Below are 6,000 nucleotides of genomic sequence, written 5' to 3'. Positions count from 1 at the left end.
GCTTGAAAGAGAAAACATTTGATGTGAAAAGGTTTATACAGAGATGAACCTGTCCCTTTCCCTCGCCACCTGCCTTGTTTAGCTTATCTGGTTTGGGACAGATTAACATAAGGAGCTAGGAAGTTTAGCGAGGAAATCAGCGTGGCAGAACATCTCTCATTAGCATGTGTGCTTTGCCAGGCTTCCTGTCTGCGTGGAAAAATAGAAGCATGAAGATGTCACCAGCAAACTACTCATGATCCGATTCCGAGTGCTTGTCAGCACCCTTTGCAGTACAGAGAGGGAACATACACACTGTCATAAAAACAGCTGGAGACGAGAGACCGACCGCACTCAAAGAAATTGTAATTAGAGGAGAGAAAACAAGCCCCGGAATGAAGATTTATGACAGTTATATGGTAATTGTGTAAGCACCGTGTAGTGTAATTATTTTATTCATCAATTGAGGACCCTTTATTTTGTGTGTTCTCCTGAAATATAATGAAGTAAAGAAAGCATGCGTTTCTTCCGTTATTTTCCTCCTCTCTACACTGGGAGTGCTGGCCTCTTGTCATTTGTGTGATTGAGTCTGACGTCAGAGCTTGAAGTAATTAGAGCCACCGGTGGCCCAATTATGTGACAAATCATAGTAACTGTTAGCTAGGCACCACAAAACCTTTGATAGAGCCAGCCCCAACAAATCACATCAAATCAAGCTTTATTTATACAGCACATTTCAGAAATGGTGCTTTACCGAAGAAATTAAAATAAAAAACAATGAAAACAAAAACTGGAATATTTACTACACAACAAACATAAGAGGATAAAAAACTAAATAATAACTAAATGCACCCTAAAAAGGTGTTTTAAGATCTCTTTTAAATATGTCCACAGTTTCGGCCCCCCTCAGGTTCTCTGGCAGGCTATTTCTGAGGCTGGGGGCATAATAACAAAAAAAAGGCTGCCTCTCCATGCCTCTTGGTCCTAGGCTTTGGGATAGTTAAATGACCAGTGCCAGAGGACCTGAGGGACCTACTGGGTACATCACTTAAAATCATGTCTGACATGTATTGGGGTGCACAATTGTGGATTAGAGGAATCTTAAAATGTATTCTAAAACGTACATGCAGCCAGTGCAGAGACCTGAACACCGATGTAGTGTGTGCTCTCCTTCTGGTCATGCTCAGTACTCATGTTGGAACATTCTGTATGTTTTACAGTTGACCAATGGCTTTCTTGGGTAGATCAGACAGGAAAGCATTAGAGTAGTCAAGCTTATTTGTAATAAAAGCTTGGCTGAGTCTCTCTGTATCAGCCTGAAAGTGAAATGGCCGCCCGCACCTTGGCAATGTTCCTCATGTGGTAAAAGCTATTTTGGTCACATTTTTAATGTGTGATTCAGAATTGACTTCAGAATCTAAAATAACACCTAGGTTTTTACCTGGTGTTTTATCTTTATTCCCCGTGAATTAAAATGTGCGGCCAGATTCTCTTTCTGTGCTTTGGCTCCAACAAGAAATATCTCGGTCTTGCTTTGATTTAGCTGGAGAAAGTTGGGAGCCATCCAAGTATTTAAGTAAATAACTAATACACTAATACTAATAATTTATCCATTGACGTAAAATCGTCTGCATAGCAGTGAAAATAAATTCTGTGCTTTCTGATAACGCTGCCAAGTGGGAACATATATCAACTGAACAGTACCGGACCCAAAATCAAACCTTGTGGAATGCCACATGTGATATGCATTTTCTCTGAGTTATGTTCACCAAGAGTGACAAACTATTGACTGGTTAAATACACTGCTCAAAAAAATAAAGGGAACACTTAAACAACACAATGTAACTCCAAGTCAATCACACTTCTATGAAATCAAACTGTCCACTTAGGAAGCAACACTGATTGACAATAAATTTCACATGCTGTTGTGCAAATGGAATAGACAACAGGTGGAAATTATAGGCAATTAGCAAGACACCCCCAATAAAGGAGTGGTTCTGCAGGTGGTGACCACAGACCACTTCTCAGTTCCTATGCTTCCTGGCTGATGTTTTGGTCACTTTTGAATGCTGGCGGTGCTTTCACTCTAGTGTTAGCATGAGACGGAGTCTACAACCCACACAAGTGGCTCAGGTAGTGCAGCTCATCCAGGATGGCACATCAATGCGAGCTGTGGCAAGAAGGTTTGCTGTGTCTGTCAGCGTAGTGTCCAGAGCATGGAGGTGCTACCAGGCGACAGGCCAGTACATCAGGAGACGTGGAGGAGGCCGTAGGAGGACAACAACCCAGCAGCAGGACCGCTACCTCCGCCTTTGTGCAAGGAGGAGCAGGAGGAGCACTGCCAGAGCCCTGCAAAATGACCTCCAGCAGGCCACAAATGTGCATGTGTCTGCTCAAACTGTCAGAAACAGACTCCATGAGGGTGGTATGAGGGCCCGACATCCACAGGTGGGGGTTGTGCTTACAGCCCAACACCGTGCAGGACGTTTGGCATTTGCCAGAGAACAACAAGATTGGCAAATTCGCCACTGGCGCCCTGTGCTCTTCACAGATGAAAGCAGGTTCACACTGAGCATGTGACAGACGTGACAGAGTCTGGAGACGCCGTGGAGAACGTTCTGCTGCCTGCAACATCCTCCAGCATGACCGGTTTGGCGGTGGGTCAGTCATGGTGTGGGGTGGCATTTCTTTGTGGGGCCGCACAGCCCTCCATGTGCTCGCCAGAGGTAGCCTGACTGCCATTAGGTACCGAGATGAGATCCTCAGACCCCTTGTGAGAACATATGCTGATGCGGTTGGCCCTGGGTTCCTCCTAATGCAAGACAATGCTAGACCTCATGTGGCTGGAGTGTGTCAGCAGTTCCTGCAAGAGGAAGGCATTGATGCTATGGACTGGCCCGCCCGTTCCCCAGACCTGAATCCAATTGAGCACATCTGGGACATCATGTCTCACTCTATCCACCAACGCCACGTTGCACCACAGACTGTCCAGGAGTTGGCGGATGCTTTAGTCCAGATCTGGGAGGAGATCCCTCAGGAGACCATCCGCCACCTCATCAGGAGCATGCCCAAGCATTGTAGGGAGGTCATACAGGCACGTGGAGGCCACACACACTACTGAGCCTCATTTTGACTTGTTTTAAGGACATTACATCAAAGTTGGATCAGCCTGTAGTGTGGTTTTCCACTTTAATTTTGAGTGTCACTCCAAATCCAGACCTCCATGGGTTGATACATTTGATTTATATTGATGATTTTTGTGAGATTTTGTTGTCAGCACATTCAACTATGTAAAGAAAAAAGTATTTAATAAGAATATTTCATTCATTCAGATCTAGGATGTGTTATTTTAGTGTTCCCTTTATTTTAAACCAGTAAATACAGTTGGCACTTAAAAAATAATGTAGCTGTTTGAAAACCAATTTATCCAGAATTTTGCTTAAGAATGAAAGGTTGGAGATTGGCCAACAATTGCTATGAGCTGAAGAATCTAGATTACTTACAGTTTCCTGACTCAACCAAGGGGCTCACCATTTGAATGTGGCCTTTTTCAACTTTACTGGTGCTATGGCACCAATGGTTGCCCTTCATTTGCTATTAAAGTTATCAACTAAATCATCACAAGAGGAAGCAGAATAGGTGATGGAGTATTGTTCTGTAAAATCTGTAGCAACTTCAGAGGTAAGATGGTGTTTCTTAATAATGCGTTCAGTATTACCCTGTGCTATGGGCAACCAGGTAGTAAAAAATACGCAGTGGTGATCAGATAAAGCAATATCAACAATAGATGATATGTCAATAGAAAGCCCCTTGGTAATAACCAGGTCCAGAGTATGGCTGCGGTTATGGGTGGGCCCAATAACATGTTGGATAAGGTCCATAGAGCTCAAAAGATTCATACATTTGGGGTGAATTTCTTTGTCAACATGAATATTAAAATCACCCAACACAATGATTGTATCATAGTTCTCAAGGACAATAGACAATATTTCAGAGAAATCATAAAGAAAGTGGGGCAGTGCTTTGGTGGCCTATTCCAGGGTTATGGCCAGCATATACTGTAATAGGCTACATGTTAAAGGGCAACTCCGCCACTTTTCAACCTCATATTCATTATCTCCAGCACCAAACCAGTATCTACGTATGTGAAAACAGCATGTTTCTATGATCTGTGGTTAAAAATATAATAAGAAAGGCCCTAAAAAATGCTTCTCTGTGACACCACAAGTTACGATTAAAAGTACAAATAAACAGTGATTCTCTAAATCTGCAACAAGTTTCTAGCCAGAGGGAGGGTATTTTGTTGCTCCCCACATCACCACGAATCTCATATTGTTTAAAAATCACTTTTAACTTTTGATGATCTCATCAAGAGATGGTGGAGCGGGCCTCCCGGGTGGCGCAGTGGTTAAGGGCGCTGTACTGCAGCGCCATCAGAGTCCCTGGGTTTGCGCCCAGGCTCTGTCGTAACCGGCCGCGACCGGGAGGTCCGTGGGGCGACGCACAATTGGCCTAGCGTCGTCCGGGTTAGGGAGGGATTGGTCGGTAGGGATCTCCTTGTCTCATCGCGCACCAGGGACTCCTGTGGCGGGCCGGGCGCAGTGCGCGCTAGCCAAGGTTGCCGGGTGCACGGTGTAGCCTCGGTGTAGCCTCCGACACATTGGTGCGGCTGGCTTCCGGGTTGGATGCGCGCTGTGTTAAGAAGCAGTACGTTGGTTGGGTTGGTTGGGTTGGGTTGTGTGTCGGAGGACGCATGACATTCAACCTTCGTCTCTCCCGAGCCCGTACGGGAGCTGTAGCAACGGGAGTTGTACTACAACAATTGGATACCACGAAATTGGGGAGAAAAAAGGGGTAAAAAGAAAAATAAAAAAAAATAAAAAGAGATGGTGGAGCGATCTTTTGACGGGGTGCGGGATTTTTTTTTAAAATATATATTTTAATCTCACTTTCTATCTTCAAACTAATTATACTTTCCGGGCAAGGTGCGGCGGGTTGTAACTGGAACCTCCATCAAGAAGCTAGCCAGAAAACTAGCTAGTAGCTACTAGTCATTGTTAGCCACTGCTAGCAATCTTCACCTTTAGCTCGGACATCAGCCAGCTTTAGCTCGGACAATTACCTGCCAGTCTGCACAGCGCGATATCAACCCAGAGCATATCGGACTGCTTTCTCTACCACATAACCGGATTCCCGCCGCAAGCTCTGGACCATTACACCGGATCATCGCAGCTAGCTAGCTGCAACAGAGTGGCTATTGTGTTCTAAAGCCTAATTTCCCGAAGCAAGCACCAGTTAGCCTTGAGCTAGCCTCGAGATAGGCCGATGGAGTATACCAGCTAATTGTTGGGCTACAATACCTCTTTTTCCAATTGGCCTGGACCCTTTATTGTCGACACGGAGCCCCGCCGAACCATCACGACTGGTCTGCCGACGTAATCGTCTGATGTGGTTTCAACAGGCTATTCAGTTGCAATGTTGCCGAAGACCCATCTGCTAGCCCCGACCCACTAGCTTTTTGAACGCCGTGTCTCCCGCTCGCCTAGCGTAGTAGCGACCACCGAACAGCTCCCTGACTCACCTATTGCTGCTCATTGGACCCTATGATCACTCGGCTACACAGCTGATGCCTGCTGGACTGTTCATTAACACTTGTACCTCATTTTGTTTATCTGTTGCCCCCAGCCTCGAACTCAGGTCCTGTGTGTACCTAACTGACCCTCTCTGCCCATTCATCACCATTTACCTGTTGTTGTCTTAGCTCTCCTGACCAATCACCAGTGATTGCTTTATGCCTCTCTCTAATGTTAATATGCCTTGTCTACTGCTGTTTCGCTTAGTTCTTATTGTTTTGTTTCACTGTAGAGCCCCCAGTCTTGCTCAACATGACTTAGATAGCTATTTTGTCCCACCCTCCACGCATGAAATGACCTCACCTGGCCTCCAGAGATGACACCTCTCTCATTGTCACTCAATGCCTAGGTTTACCTCGAATGTACTCACATCCTACCATACCCTTGT

This window comes from Oncorhynchus mykiss, chromosome 2 (assembly GCF_013265735.2).
Source record: "Oncorhynchus mykiss isolate Arlee chromosome 2, USDA_OmykA_1.1, whole genome shotgun sequence".
Classification (NCBI taxonomy): domain Eukaryota; kingdom Metazoa; phylum Chordata; class Actinopteri; order Salmoniformes; family Salmonidae; genus Oncorhynchus; species Oncorhynchus mykiss.
This window is presented reverse-complemented; position numbering follows the sequence as displayed.